Below are 16,347 nucleotides of genomic sequence, written 5' to 3'. Positions count from 1 at the left end.
AAACCCTGATTTGGTTCCTTTGCCAACTTCCATGCTGTAAATACTCCCACCTTGGCCAATTTCAAATGACCACTGACCACTGCAAAGTCATTGCTGGGGAGAGATACACACAATTGGTTCTCACAAGCTGGTGCCAGCTGGCTTCAGCCCACCCTTCCTCCACCCCCCCTTATGAATATGTATACATATGCATAAATACGTACATGTTTATGTATATAAACATATAACATATATATGAGGTGTGAATATATTTTTACTCACATGGAATTATCCCATACATACTTTGGTATATATTATATGTAAGCCACAAACCTATGTATTCTACACTTAGCTTTTTTTTTTTTAACTTAATACCCTTGATATCGTTACAAATCAGTAGATGTTGAGCTGCCTCATTTTTAACTGCTCCATTATTCATTAACCAGTTCCTACTAATGAACAATTAGGTTATTTGCAATCTTTTTATTCAAACAGTGTTGCAATAAATAACTTTGCATGTATATCACTGTGCACATTTACTTATCAGTAGGATTAAATTCACAGAACTGTTATGGCTGATTTAAAGGGTACACGTGTTTGCAGTTTTGATAAGATATTTCCAAGGGCTCCACACAGAGCTTGGAACAATTTACATTTCCAACCATCAAGAATAATTGCTTCCTCAAACCTCTGGGGACAGTGTTACCACTTTATGTTACATTTGCCAATCTGATAGGTTAAAAAATGGCATCTTGTTTCTCTTGTTATGAGTAAGGTTGACATTTTCACACACTTAAGAGTCATTTGTAGACAGGTTTATAAACTATTTGTTCAAATTTTTTGCCTCTAGAGCAACTGTCCTTTCTTTTATTGTAATTCTTTATATATTGATGGAATTAGACCTTTGTGACATGAATTGCAATTATTTTCCAAATTAACTGCCTTTTGACAGTTAAAAAAAATTGCTCTGCAAAAATCACATGTAGTCAAGAGAATCAATCTTTTGTTTTATAGCTTCTGGATTTTGTGTCCTATCTTGAAAAGCTTTTCTATCTCATTATTAAAATCATATTCTATTTTTTTCCTAGTTGTTTTAATATTAAAGTTTTGATCTCCCTGGAATTTATTTTGATGGAAGGAGTGATATAAGGCTCCAACTTTATTTTTCACCTGATTGTACCAACACCATTTATTATCTCACATAGAATCATCTCTGCCTTCTCCCTCAACCCTGGTCCTTAATCCCGTTTCCAGGAGCTGTCATTCTAACTTGCCAGTACTTCTTTCTGTGTTGTCTGTCCTTTCTTCTCCCACTGTGACCAACCTATTTTGGGTCTCATCGTGCTTGTATTCCCAGCCTCTGATCATCTCTATCACCACTAGGATTTTTCTCTAAAATAGCTCCCACCACATCACCTCCTTGTTCACTGTCCAAAGAATGAAGTCCAAACCCTTACCAAAGGATTCGGCGTCCACTCCGTTCGGGCCCCAACCCACCTCTCCATTCTCATATTCATTCACTTTCCCCATTTAAAACAGTCCTTATGATCAAACTGGAGGGTTCATCATTCCTTAAAATGCTACACCTTAAAATTCTAACAAGTGAATGTATATAGCAAAACAGAAACACTCTCAGATACAGAAAACAAACTAGTGGATATTAGTGGGGAGATGGAAGCAGGGAGGGGCAAGATATGGGTATGGGATTAAGAGGGACAAGCTACTATATATAAAATAGATAAGCAACAAGCATATATTGTACAGCACAGGGAATTATAGCCATTATTTTGTAATAACTTTAAAAGGAGTATAATCTATAAAAACACTGGCTCATCATGTTGTACACTTGAAACTAACATAATACTATAAATTAACTATACTTGAGGTTTTTTTAAAAAAAAAGGCTATGCCTTGGCTCATCCTGCATTTTCTGCCTGGAGTGTCTTTCCCATCTAGCATTCCTTTGTCTCAATCCTATACATCCTCCAAGGCTTGGTTCAGATGCCCCCTTCCCTGCAGAAGCATCTCCTATGGCCTCTCTGGGCTCACACCACATATCAACATCTTGTTTACAGCAAGTGTTACACCTCTCCTTGTCTTTCACATTGTGTGTTTATAACTCTCCCCCACAAACATTCCTTGAGAGCAGGGTTGAGGCTAATCAATTATTATACATAGTAATTTTCAATAAAATGAAAAGGTCTTAGCCTAGTGGTTCCAAATTTTAGTGAACATCAGAATCAACGGAAAGGTTTATAAAAAGCAGATTGCTGGGCCCTCCTCTGGGTTTCTGTTTCAGAAGGTCTAGGGTGGGGCCAAGAATTTCTGTTTCTAACATGTACCCAGGTGATGCTGATATGGTAACTCGTGGAACCACACTTTGAAAACCGCTGCCTAAGACAGCACCTCAAATCTCAGACTGCAAGCCTTTGAAAAGGTGAACACAGTCACACATCCAAAACTTAACGAAGGAGGAAATCCTCCGGAGCTGGGTGTCCTTTAGACAGGTGCAGATTCCATCTTGTCCATCCAGTTCCGCACAGAAGGCAGTGATCCGCCCAAGGTCACAGAGGCCCTACCGGGACTGGATTCATCTTCTAATTCTCCATCTCCCACTCCTGTGATCTCCACCACAGTGAGGGGCCCTCTGGTCAATGACCCAAATACACCCCAGTGCTGCCACTTGGTCCCTTTGTGATCATGGGTAAATGACTTAAGCCCCTCAAGGCTTGTGACAGTCACAGGTTCTTTGAGTAGAAGAGAAACTATTCTGGCAACTGAAACAAACACATAAAAAATGTACTGGGAAAATAGTTTCAGGAAGTAAGGGGGGTGGGGGGGTGGAGGGACAGGCACTGGCACAGCTTCATGGGACCTGAAGCCAGGCAGATAAGAATGGTCAGGTCGGGAGATGCCCTTGGCAGCAGAATCTCTGTGACCCTTGGCACTGAACCCAGATTCCGGTAAGAGACATCTGACTCCTAGGCCTACCCACAGCTGAGGAGAATGGGGCCCCTCATTCTAGACCATCAGGCAAAAAGTGAGTCCTCAAATGGAAATCAGAAAGGGTAAAGGGATGTTGGACAACCAAAGGGCAAATGATTACTCCCCAGCCTCTGTTTGGCTATTGGTAAACTATTACACTGAGAGCCCCTTCATAAATTATTAGAAGATCTAATGAGGTAGTGTAAGTACAGCACTTAACCTGGCACATAGTAAGTATGCCACAGCTACTGGCTACCATTGCTATTATTACTGTTCTTTGCAATTATCAACCCTTCAGAGTCAAGATGGTTCCCCATGCCCTAAAGACTCCCAATAAGCTCCAAAGGACACTTCAGTTAATTCTATAAAGAAATCTGCTTGAAGTAGCTCTGAACCCATAAGAAAAACCCAACTGGGGCTTCCCTACATTCTTTGAGGCCTTCAAGTACCCCTTGTCCGCTTCATCTCAGATGCTAGACCGCAGAACTACATTTGAACTGGAGCCAGCAAGTCATTTGAAGCTACTTCCATGGCAATGCTGGAGAACAGGTTGTTAGCTTTCATACAATTTCAGTTACAAAAGTGGTAAAAACTCAACTTTGGATGCAGTTCCCAATAACAAATAAGCACACTTCTGTGTATCATCACAGACAGCAATTCAAAACCTTGCCAGAGGAGTTAAGCCCCTCCTCCTATTCAGTTCCACCTGGCCTTCTGCAATTGGCAGAAAGACAGAAAGGGCAGGACTTCACTACTGTCATCCCCCCCGCAGGATTCCCTCTTCTCCTCCTGCGACCATTAGCAGCCCAAGTCATGACATACAAAAAAAATGGAACTTCCCTCTCCAGGTTCCCAATTAAAATCCAGACTCATTCCCTTGGAGCCAAAGATCCTCACTGTAATGAACAAATTCTCTGTAACTGTTTAATATCTCCTTGAAGGGAGATACCTCCTTGAAGGTACCTGGATGCCAGGTACCCAGCCTGGTGCCTGGCACACAGTAGGTGCACAACAAATACTCATTCATTGACAAAAATCACACTGCATGCTTTCATTCTAGGGAGCCATTTACTTCAAGTTTAATCATGTTTGTCACATTAAAAAAATACATTATTTAGCTTTTGCTTCTAAACATTTCAGATCACTGCCCACCACAAATGATTGGATGAGGTCTTTTTGTTTTATAAGACAAAGTATAACTTTAAAACTTTTGTATGATGGCATTTGATATCAAGATAGAAAAGAAGCATGGGAATCTTTCACAGTACTATCTCTTAATACACAAGTGGAGAAATGCTATACTGCAAAGCGTCTGACCCACACAACACTAAGAAAATGGACTGTGACATTTTAACTATAGAGAATAAACAAAAGAATAAACCTGATTTTATATTGGCAGGCACAGGTCCCTCTGATGATCTCTTGTTGGGTTGTTCATTGCAATTTAATTCTGTTCTGCTTTAAATTCAAGCTATTTTTCAGTTCAAATCCACTGTCTCCCAATCTCAGAAATCACAGCTGAGGACAAATATCCTCTGGGGTCATCTATCTAGCCTATACCCACTCAGAGAGCTGGGTTTATTACACCAGCTATGCTTCTGCGAGTAAACAGACACCTAGACAGCGACAGAAGGTTCATCCCAAGAAATTTTATACGAAAGCAATTTGTTTTAATCATCTTTAAACCCACATGTTATTATTATTATTTAAGAATCATTTTCCACTCTTCCAGGGGCTTTAAGAAGTCTAGAAACAATCATATTCTGGCTCCCAAACAAACAAATTTAGGCAGAGTGATTATAAAGAAAGTACAGGGAAAATTCAATTTCAGGATATAAACAGTATGACTAAGAACAATGAAATTGCTACTCTATTTTCTGTATTTTTCTAAGATGAAGGAAATAATTCATCAGGCAAGTAACTAAAGGAGCAATTATTCTATGGCTTCATGTTGCTATCCCATTTATTACAAAAGAACTTTTAGATTTTCACATAGATGGAAGCAAACCCAGGAATGATATAGGAAGGCTACAGCCTGCCTGCTACAACCTTCTACAAAGAATCATCTTTGAACAAATCGATATTTCCCAGTCCCAGTCTTCACATAAGAGGAGACTTATGAAAAATATTTTGCTCCAGACTTTTTAAAAATTTGGGAGTCCTCAATTTAATGTTATATGAAAAATGTCAAATTCTCATTTGGCTTAAATAAGAATCACCTAGAGATCTTAAAAAAATTGTCCCTCCCTAGGCCCCACTCCCAAAGTTTCTGAATCAAATGGCTTGAGATAAGGAGAGTTGGTCACTTTTTTTTTTTAAGTTTTCTCATTCTGTGTTATAGCTGGATAGTATTCCATTGTGTGAATATAATATACAATATACTTTATTCAGTTACTTTTTAATGACAGCTTTATTGACCCTTGGGATTCAAGCAAGGAGTTAGATTTACTTCAAGCAACACTGTAAGAGAAAAATGTAATATGAGCCATATATGCAATTTTCATTCAAGTAGCAAATTAAAGAGTAAAAATAAATAGGTAAAATTAGTTTAAATTATATATTATCATAATATATCCAAAATATTACCACTTCAACATGTTAATAGTACAAAATTACTGAGATACTTTTACATTTTTTTCATACTAAGTCTTCAAAACATGTATATTTCATACCTATGGTACGTCTCACTAAGGCTACATTTCAAGTGCACCACAGCCAAATGTGGACAATGGCTGCCCCAGAGACAGCAGATCTAGGGAACAGCATCAAGAACTCATCATCTCACTTCAGTAACAGCCTTGTTTCCTCTATGCTCCCTCCCCACCCTTGAGATATTTTAAAGCAAATTCTAAAAATAGGACCATTTCATCCATGTTCAAATTTCCTTGATTAACTAATATTTTCTAATAATGAATTTGTTCAAATCAGGGTCTAAATAATCAACTATGAGGACCTCTTTTTGATGACAATGTTTTTTCATGACACCAGCATAAGAGAAGTTATACTTTTAGTAAAATGCTTCATTCATTCAGATGATTTATTACACATCTATCTTGTGCCAGGTGCTGTTCTAGCCTCAAGACACAACAATGGACAAGACTCAAAGGAACTTCCGGTTTAATGCTTGCCTGCACATTTGGTTTGTTTGGGGAAGATTTAAAAAAATTCCAGCTCCAACTGGCAAACGGATAAAGTGTGGTCTATACAAACAATGGGGTGTTATTAGGCAATAAAAGGAAATGAAGCAGTGATTCATGCTACAACAGGGATAAACCTTGACAATAACGTGCTAAGTGAAAGAAGCCAGACACCAAAGGCCACATGTTGAATGATGCCATTTTCGTGAATGTCCAGAAGAGGCAAATCCATACAGGCATCAAATAGATTCGTGGTTGGGAAGTGAGGAGGGGAGACTGCTAATTGGTACAGTTTCTTCTGGGGATGGTGAAATGTTCTAAAATGAATTATGAAGTCATGGTTGCACAACTGTGAATATACTGAAAACCACTGGGGATTTTCCTGGTGGTCCAGTGGTTAAGAATTCGTGCTTCCAATGCAGGGGACGCAGGTTTGATCCCTGGTCAGGGAACCAAGATCCCACATGCCATGTGGCACAGCCAAAAAGTACACATTTTTTAAAAAAATTAAGCCACTGAATTGTATACTTTAAATGGATGAATTATATGAAATACTAATTATATCTCAATAAAGTTGTCATTTAAAAACTTAATTGAATCAAGTAAGTTGTATATTATATTCACACAAGGGAATACTATCCAGCTATAACACGGAATGAGGAAACTTTTTTTAAAAAAGTGACCAACCCTCCTTATCTCAAGCCATTTGATTCAGAAACTTTGGGAGTGGGGCCTAGGGAGGGACAAATGTTTTAAGATCCCTACACTGGAGAAGGGAATGGCAAACCACTTCAGTCTTCCTGCCTTGAGATCCCCATGAACAGTATTAAAAAGCAAAAGGTTATAACACTGAAAGATGAACTCCCCAGGTCAGTAGGTGCCCAGTATGCTACTGGAGAAGAGTGGAGAAATAATTCCAGAAAGAATGAAGAGACGAAGCCAAAGCAAAAACACCGCCCAGCTGTGGATGTGACTGGTGATGCAACTCAAGTCTGATGCTGTAAAGAGCAATAATGCAAAGGAACCTGGAATGTTAGCTCCATGAATCAAGGCAAATTGGAAGTGGTCAAACAGGAAATGGCAAGAGTGAACATCAACATTTTAGGAATCAGTGAACTAAAGTGGACTTGAATGGGCAAATTTAACTCAGATGACCATTATATCTACTACTGTGGGCAAGAATCCCTTAGAAGAAACGGAGTAGCCCTCATACTCAACAAAAGATCCCTACGTAATTCTAATTTAAGCCAAATGAGAGTCAGTGGTTTCATAGAAGATTCAGTCAAAGTGACTAACAGTTACAAAATGGTATGATAACTGCTCCCTCATCAACAGGCAGGCACACAGTGCCAAGTGTGTCTTCCAATTTCAACCTGAAGGGAGCAGAGGAAGGCTTCCTACAAGTGACATCCAGGCTGAAATACAATGGATGTGTGGGAATTAGCCAGGTGATCATGGGTGAGGAGGAATGCATCATAATGAGGAGAGATATTTATGTGGAAACTGGGAGGCCAGAGCACATGAGGGAGCTGAACTTACTTCAATTTGACTGGAACACACAGAGCCAAGCTATGAGCTGGAGGTTATTCGTATAAGATCTGATAAATCAGGTTTAAAAGTGTGAAATATTCATTGATCAATATGATATTGACAAAAATTTCGTTTCAATTTTTTAACAGTTTCAATATATTTTTAATACAACTTTACATATATATGAAAAGATGGTACATATAAGATGCAAGTGCATATTTAGTGCATATTTATCCTACAGACAATGTTTTGTTTACGGGTTTGAGATTTCCTTGTAATATCTGCAAGGGAAAACCAGAATAGGTGCTTATCATAGATTTCAATAATTAGGATTTCCATTGCTTCATCATGAATTGATGAAATATTATAATATTGTGGATCAAAAAGTAGGAAACAAAATGCCACATTCCAATGACTTTCACAGAATATGTGAAAGTATTAGTTGCTCAGTCCTGTCCACCTCTTTGTGACTCCATGAACTGTAGCCTACCAGGCTCCTATGCCCATGGAATTCTCCAGACAAAAATACTGGAGTGGGTGAAAAGTGAAAGTCTCTCAGTTGTGTCCCACTCTTTGTGACCCCATGGACTATACATTCCATGGAATTCTCCAGGCCAGAATACTGGAGTGGGTAGCCTTTCCCTTCTCTAGGGGATCTTCCTAACTGAGGGATCGAACCCAGGTCTCCCGCATTGCTGGCAAGTCTTTACCAGCTGAGCCACAAGGGAAGCCCACTGAAGTGGGTAGCCATTCCTTTCTCCAGGGGCTCTTCCTGACCCAAGGATCAAACCCAGGTCTCCTGCATTGCAGGCAGATTCTCTACCATCTGATCTACATAATATAACCAAATACAATCTTTTCTTTTCAATTGCACACCTCCTTTGGATAAGATATCAGGCTTAGTGATGTGAGGAACAGGAAAAGAAGGAATAGATACTAGTCCTGCCTTCAAGGCATTTACAATTCAGTAAGGGAGGCCATACATTTAAATAGATAACTAGGCCAGGAGGCACTGGGGTAAAAGAATGCCCAGGGTGGGTATGAAAGAAACAAAGTGCTGAAGCCGGGGTTGGGGGGGGGGGCGGGGTTAATGCTGTGAGAGACTGATTTCAGAGAGATGATTCTGGCAGAACTAGTTTATGAGATAAGCCTTGAAACACTTGGGGTTTCACAGGGAGAGACAATGAAAGAGCTTTCTAGGCAACAGGAGTGTAAGGGCAAAAGCAAAATGCTCTGTTGCTGAATACAGTTCAGGCTGCTTGTACACAGGGCTGGGGATTAGGGTTGGAGACAGACACTGAGCCCAGGCTGCTGGATCCTGACTTTAGGCTAAGGGGTCTACCTTAGATGGAGAGAGAGAAAGGACCTGGGATTACTTCACAACTAATACAGTTGCACCTTGGATTAGTTGTAAAGTAGTTGGAAACCTACCTTTTCCTAGTCTCATTTGGAGATCGGGGGTATAACAACAGGGCCTGCTTTGGTGTTGCTCTGAGGATTAAACAGTTTAACTCATGCACAGTACTCAAGCCAATACCTGGCACAAAAAGATCAGCAGCTACCACTGCTGTTATTAATGTTATAATTATTAACTACATAAGTCACTCAATAATTTTTAGCAATGTAATGACTGAATCTAAAGAATTTACCTGATTCCAAGGCAGAACTGAGGGAGGCAAATCTGCCTGAAAGCAACATTAGGACAGAGCAGAGAAGTCCCTCGGAGAAGGCAATGGCACCCCACTCCAGTACTCTTGACTGGAAAATCTCATGGATGGAGGAGCCTGGTGGGCTGCAGTCCACGGAGTCGCTAAGAGTCGGAGTCGACTAAGCAACTTCACTTTCACTTTTCCCTTTCATGCACTGGAGAAGGAAATGGCAACCCCCTCCATTGTTCTTGGCTGGAGAATCCCAGGGATGGGGGAGCCTGGTGGGCTTCCGTCTATGGGGTCGCACAGAGTCGGACACGACTGAAGTGACTTAGCGGCAGCAGCAGCAGCAGCAAAGTCCCTAACAACCTGAGCTAAGATGGTACAGGGGCAACAGGAAGGGATGGAGGTGAAAGACAAAAGGAAGGAGAGACACGAACTAGGGTGAGATGAACATAAACATGGTCTAAACAGTATTGATTGGGAAGTCAAGAAAGATGTTTCCAGAGAAGGAGGCTCAAAGCTGATGAATAAAATGTAGACAAGAAAGGAATTTACAGTGAACCATAAAGTGAAATCACTCAGTCGACTGCAGCCTAAGAGGCTCTTCTGTCCATGTGATTTTCCAGGCGAGAATACTGGAGTGGGTTGCCATTTCCTTCTCCAGGAGATCTTCCGGACCCGGGGATCAAACCCGGGTCTCCCGCATTGTAGGCAGATGCTTTACCATCTGAGCCACCAGGGAAGTGAAACTGTCAGTTCTGAAGGCTCCTTCAACTTGACAGCCTCCATGATCCTCAGTGTCCCACAGGCCTATCATTTCTGTGGGCATTCTGGGTTGAAGGATTCTCCAGCCCTCCCTGGAGTATCCTTGAAATGGAATTAACAATTAAGAAAATACAGTCCTGCCGAGACACACAGTATAAATAAGACCACAGATTATCCAGGTCTTCAGGAAAGGAAAAGCATTATACTACCCCTAAAACTGGAATAAAACAGAAGGAAAAAAGGGACCTCTAATTCTGCCCCATGCTCCATTTTGCCATTAGCCCTTCAGGTAGTAACGATGACATACTTAGCTAACTTCACCTTGCCCTCAGTTTTACAAGAGAACAAAGAGTCAAAATATAGTTATTTTGCTAAAAGCTTGCTGCAGAAGTTTCTGGAACTAGTAGTGGTTTCAACTCTCCATTCTACACATGGCAAGAGAGGTTCTAGCTGGTCTTCCAGTACTTTCCTTAAGAGGCAGAAACCATTACTGTGTTCAGAGTTCACTTACTACAGTGGGTAAAACCCATCAGATTTCTCTTCAGATTTAGGTGAAAGTAAACTTAAATCTCGGAGAAGGCAATGGCACGCCACTCCAGTACTCTTGCCTGGAAACTCCCATGGACGGAGGAGCCTAGGCTGCAGTCCATGGGGTCTCGAAGAGTCAGATACGACTGAGCAACTTCACTTTCACTTTTCACTTTCATGCATTGGAGAAGGCAATGGCAACCCAATCCAGCATTCTTGCCTGGAGAATCCCAGGGACGGAGGAGCCTGGTAGGCTGCCATCTATGGGGTCGCACAGAGTGGGACACGACTGAAGCGACTTAGCAGCAGCAGCAGCAGCAAACTTAAATCTAGATGAAAGGAGAATTTCCTCTCCTCCTACATGAAAATGCCCCATCTATCTACCAGGCCCATAAACTATAAATTCAACCACAAAAATCAATGGCAGTAAGAATCTCAACAATTCGGAAAACAGTACAACTAGACACTTGTTGTTGACAGTGGAAAGTTTACAGCTCAGCCTCAGGTGGTTTGAATATGTTGCATCGCTGAACTCTATCATAATGAGTCAACATCTAATTAAATAGTGGGTGCAGGAGACATTTCAGTATAGTGGAAGGAGCTAAAGATTTACAGTCAGAAAGACTATTAGTAAAAATCCAGCTCAGGAATCTTCTATTGACCCTGGGCAGGTTCCCGAATCTAGGCTGCAGTTTCTTCATCTGTAAAATGGAGATAACCTCACAGCACTGCCATCAAGATGGTGAAGATTAAATAACAGCCTATGGCATCCTGGACTTACAGCGTAACTATTAGCTGTTACCGAAACTAACTCTCAGTAATGATAATGCAATAAATCTCCTTTTCGCCAAGCAATAGTTTTTGTTATAAATAAAGTTAAATGCCTATTGGCAATAATGGTGGAAATTACAATTCAGTTTCTTGGAAGCAATACAGCATAATAAAGAAGATGAGCTGGAATTCTAGTTCTGCCAGGATAATCTTGAAAAATTGGTTAACCTGCTGGAGCCTCAGTTTCCCATTGGGTTAGAAATACCGAGCTACTAAGGCTATTGTAATGTTTAACAGAGCTTCTCTGGTGGATCAGCGGTAAAGAATCTGCCTGCCAATGCAGGAGAGGCAGGTTTGATCCCTGAATTGGAAAGATCCTCTGGAGAAGGAAATGGTAACCCACTCCAGTATTCTTGCCTGGAAAGTCCCATGGACAGAGGAACCTGGTGGGCTGCAGTCCATAGGGTCGCAAAAGAGACAGACATGACTTGGCAACTAAACAACAGCAGCAATGTTTAATGAGGTGATCTATACAAAGTTCCTAGTACATTTCCAGCTCTCAGTGGGTGCTCGATTAATAGTAGTTACTGGTATTTGTTCAATTTCCCAACAGAAAAACCAAAAGATAAACATGAAAATCAAAACCAGTATGAGATCACCATTCCTCATATTTTACAGAGAAGTTTTCATCATTCATTCCATAAATATTTATTTTGTACCTACTGTGTGTCAGGCATTGTTGCTGACATTGGGATTGGGGTGATGGACATTCTAGAGTGGGGGAAACAGTAAACAGTCTAAGGAGAGAATTCCAGAGAGAGATGAGTGCTATGAGGATACCAAAAAGGGTGGTGTGCCCACATGTTGATGGAGGCCATGGTCATTTCGCTTGGGTGCATTTTAGCCCAAGCCTACCTAGTTTGTCTCCTTGGGCCAGAACGGGGACTTCACCTTGTATGATGCTTGGGAGTACAGTATGGATGATCAGAAGTTAGACCTACACCTTTATCTGTGGATGTATCTCTTTAGCAGCGGCAGCTTAAAATATTTCTAAATGCCTTCATCCCAGTACTCAAACCCTATGGGTCAGGACGGGTGTGGCGGTAGGGTGGAGGGTGGTGGCGGGGGTTCAGATGCACCTCAGCGTAACCCTCAGGCACATCTAAAGTGACAACTTCACAGCTCCCTCAACTCAGAGTCCTGACTAAGGAGAAGACTGGTAGTTTGTGAGACGGAGGAAATAAAGTACAAATTGCATTACCGAAAGAGGGCGGCGCGCGCCGGCTTAAGAAGTAGCTGGACGATCTACGACAATGCCCATTAGGGACTCCAGAAGCTGCAAACGCTTCTCAGGAAGCCCGAAGGGACAAGGACCCTCGGTCCCCGGCCGCGGTGCCGGGAAGCGGAGCAAGACCCGCGCAGGGAGGCGGGCGAGCCCGGAGCCTACAAGACCTGCGTCTCCCGTATCCCCCCGGCGCGCCCCAGCCCGCGGATGTGGTGCGGCTAGCCTCGCACTCGGCCTAATTAAACTGGTTTCCTGTGCCTCCCGCCCCGGCGCCGCGTCTCCCGGCTGCCCAGGACAGCCCCCCGGCGCCCCGACCCAAGCTAGGCGCCTTCTCGCCGTCAACCCCAACCAAACTGTGCCTCTAAGGACAGCACTCCAGTGTGGGCAGCACCCGGCCCCCTAACTCCCGGGATGCAGGCACGAGGGCGACTCGGGGCTGCCCCACTAACAGTTCTTCCTCGGGAGACAGGAGGCAGTCTCCAGATTCTCGCTGAGACTGGCTGCGTCCCCCCCAAATCTCAGCGCCATCACCCAGGTCCCCACCGCACCCCAGCACTATTCTGGTTGGCATCCTAGTGCTTACCTGCGCGCTCAGCCGCCGGGGACGCCGCCTAGTTTCCCCGGTGCCGGGTTCCGGGGTTTGTCAGCAGACGCGAAAGGAGGCAAACCTGGCTTCTTCGGTCCTCCAGCAACGCACAGCTGATAGTTTCCGCCCCGGCTGCAGCAGAAAGCGGCGGGGATGGCTACTCGCCGACGGCCGCTGGGGTCAGAGCCCGCGCTGCGCACTGGCCTCCTGGCTCCCAGCTCGCCTCGTTCCGCCCGGCTCCAGCGTACAGCGAACGCTCAGCCAGTTCCCAGTACTTTGCCCAGAACTTCGCGCGCGCAGCCAGGCAATTAGCAAGAGGGGAGGGAGGCGCGGGAGCGAGGAGGAGGAGCTACGCCGGTCCTGGGGCGGGGCCACGCGGGGAGGGCGGGAGAGACGGCAGAGTGACCCACACTCCCAGCAATCAGGAGTAGCCCACGGTAAAGAGGCGGGGCGGTGCACCTGGAAGGAGCACCGATTCCATGACGCAGTCAAGGGAGTTGGGAACCCGGTTCCCGACAGGTGCGAAGGAGAGAGCGAAGTGGGAGCTGCCTCTGGAAGAGAAAAGTGGTTCCCGGCGGCCCAGGGCGCTCTGTGAGCGCCGTTTAAGCACTCAGATGTTCGTGGAGTGTTTAAGCACTCAGATGTTCTGGCCCAGCGTTTCCGGGCCCGAGAGGGAGAAACAAGTGAGGGGGGCATGGGAGGGGCTGGTTAAAGGACAAGATTTCAGGGGAGACTCTGGTCGAACAGGCAAAGAGGACTCGACTTCTTCCGGAACTCAGACCGAGGCCAAGCGATGGAGAATCGAGAAAACACATGGTGAAGGGAGGTTTGCAGGCACCGGATGTCGAAGGACAGAATCCCCGTAGGATCCGGCAGGAGGCTGTGACCCCCCCGACATCCAGAGGCAGTGATGCAGATTGGTGCTGGATCCCAGGAGGGAACATAGAGGGGGAGTGTGGTTCTTTATTCTACGTAGTTCAAGTGCGAGGGGGAGGGGAGAGAAAGCATCAGTTACAATGAAAAAGCCGGCGCTTCCCCTCGACTTGATTGTCCACTTGCTCCTCTGCCTCCTTTGATCCTAGCATGATCACCAGGTCTCAGTTTGGAGACTGCAAGCCTATCGAGTGCCGCAGGTGGAGGGATGAGAAGGAAATTAACATTTACTGAGCGCCTACTGTGTGCTTCCGGAGCAGCTGTGATAATGGAACACCAGGTTCCTGCTCTCATGGAGCTTACGCTTCTGTTGGGAGACAGACCATGAACAAAGAAGGGCACATGCAAATATAAACACATGAAAAAGTGCCGGAAAAAATATGAGCACTGAGGGGTGACTGCTAAGCAGAGCTTTAAAAAGTGACGGGTGTAATAGTGGGGCTGTGAAATCCTCTGAGGGCCTCACAGCGAAGGCGACTTTTACGCAGATTCCTGAACCGGGGAAAGTTGCCACCGTCGTCGCAGAGCGTTCCAAGCAGAGGAGCGGCAAACGTAAGGTGTTTAACCTCCTTGAAAATCTTTCTAACCTAGCTCACCGAGCTGGACAGTAAGTGTGGCTCGCTAGGAGCGCTTCCTGGCACAGAATAGGGGCTCCAGAATATTAAATTCCAGTGCCACCCACCACCTGCAGCACTCGATACATTTCCAGCCTCCTAAATGACCCCAATTAAAGTTTCTGAGGCTCTTGCAGCAGCCACGCTTTCCACATTTCATTCACTGCGCTCGATTCTCCGCTTTCTGGGTCTCGGGATGTCTGGGACTGTCTGTCTTGGATCTGGCAGGCGACGAGCGGGGGCGGGAGGATCCCAGCAAATTGCAGAACTAACCCACCGTTATGCTACCCACGCTGGCGCTCGGAGAATCCTAATAGAGATTTAAAACAGGATGACTTGGAGGTTCTTAAATCATCCGCCTGCACCAGATCAACGCCGGGTGGATGAAAGCCAGGAGCCCAGACCATTCATTTTGAATTCAAGGAGTTACCCTGCCCACGCCCGTCGTTTTCCTAACCCTTCTTCCATTTTTCAGTAATTCCTCTCGGAAAGAGCAGCTCAATCTTTCCCCCGTCCTCCTGCTTCAAGGTCTTTTTTTTCTCTTTATTTATTTTCCTTTCTCCACCTCCCATTCTCACCGTTTCATTAGAATTGCTTTATACTGCGGGATGCAAGCCTTAAAATCCGAAAAGAAGTTATTTGAATATGGCTTTATTGTTGAAACTGCCATCCCATTTTTTTTGTTTTTTGTTTTTGTTTTTCCTTTAATCTCTTTCAAACAAGAAAGTGTGTATATATTTTTTTCTATTTGTACTTGAGGCAATTAATTGGACAGAATGAGACTTATTCATATTATGCCTTGCTTCCAAGAAAAAAGGAATCTTACTGTGTCTTTTCATAGTTTAATTTCCTCTACTACTCCTAAATAAGCTTCCAGACTCACCAGCTCCTAAAAACAAAAGGAAATGAATTAAAGTTGAATACCAGACAGAGCTAATTGTTCTTGAACAAGCTTGTTATATCCTAAAATTAGCTTTCTCTTCAGAGTTTTATTTTAAAGCAAGGATCTGAATGTCTATTCCAGAGAAATCAATGGTTCTATAATATGAGCTTCTAAAGACCCTCTTTGAACTGTTGAACAAATATTTTTATCTTTGGAGACAAATACACACCATGGTGGGGATTGTTCATACTTCCCTGAATGTTACTATCTTCAGAAATCTGTATTAGTTAAGCAGGTCTTAAAAGAGTTCACAAGCTTTGATAGTAAAAGAAGATGATGATACAGGAGTTTAATGGAGGGGGAACTCCAGAGGCCTCTAGAATCAACTACCTGGGTTCCTGTCTTAAGGTGGCAACTTCCTGACTCTGAGAGCACTGTTCTTTTTCCTGCAAAAATGGAGATAGAGGGCTTCCCAGGTGGCTCAGTGATAAAGAATCTGCCTGCCAAGCATGAGATGCAGGTTTGATCCCTGGGTTGGGAAGATCCCCTGGAAAAGGAAATGGCAACCCACTCCAGTATTCTTGCCTGGGAAATCCCATGGACAGAGAAGCCTGATGGGCTACAGTCTATGGAGTTTCAAAGTGTCGGACATTACTTAGTGACTGAACAACAGTGTGCATCCTCCAATGTATTTATTTT

The 16,347-nt window shown here is 43.7% G+C and overlaps 1 protein-coding gene across 7 annotated transcripts in view; it reads right to left on the bottom strand.

The window, feature by feature from the left end:
- OSBPL3 (oxysterol binding protein like 3) overlaps window positions 1-13,548 on the bottom strand; it is a 199,281-nt gene extending 185,733 nt beyond the window's left edge. For 4 of the 7 annotated variants that reach the window (XM_070787920.1, XM_070787924.1, XM_070787922.1 and 1 more), the window contains exon 1: window positions 13,216-13,547. The gene's annotated coding sequence lies outside the window, so the exon portion shown is untranslated. Of the gene's footprint in view, window positions 1-13,215 lie in introns of all 7 variants that reach the window. The other 3 variants (XM_070787925.1, XM_070787926.1, XM_070787927.1) reach the window with 1 other exon arrangement.
- Window positions 13,549-16,347: the final 2,799 nt, after the last annotated feature.

Source organism: Bos indicus, chromosome 4 (assembly GCF_029378745.1).
Source record: "Bos indicus isolate NIAB-ARS_2022 breed Sahiwal x Tharparkar chromosome 4, NIAB-ARS_B.indTharparkar_mat_pri_1.0, whole genome shotgun sequence".
NCBI lineage: Eukaryota > Metazoa > Chordata > Mammalia > Artiodactyla > Bovidae > Bos > Bos indicus.
Note: the sequence above shows the minus strand (reverse complement) of the source record. Positions and strands in the feature narration are given on the sequence as shown.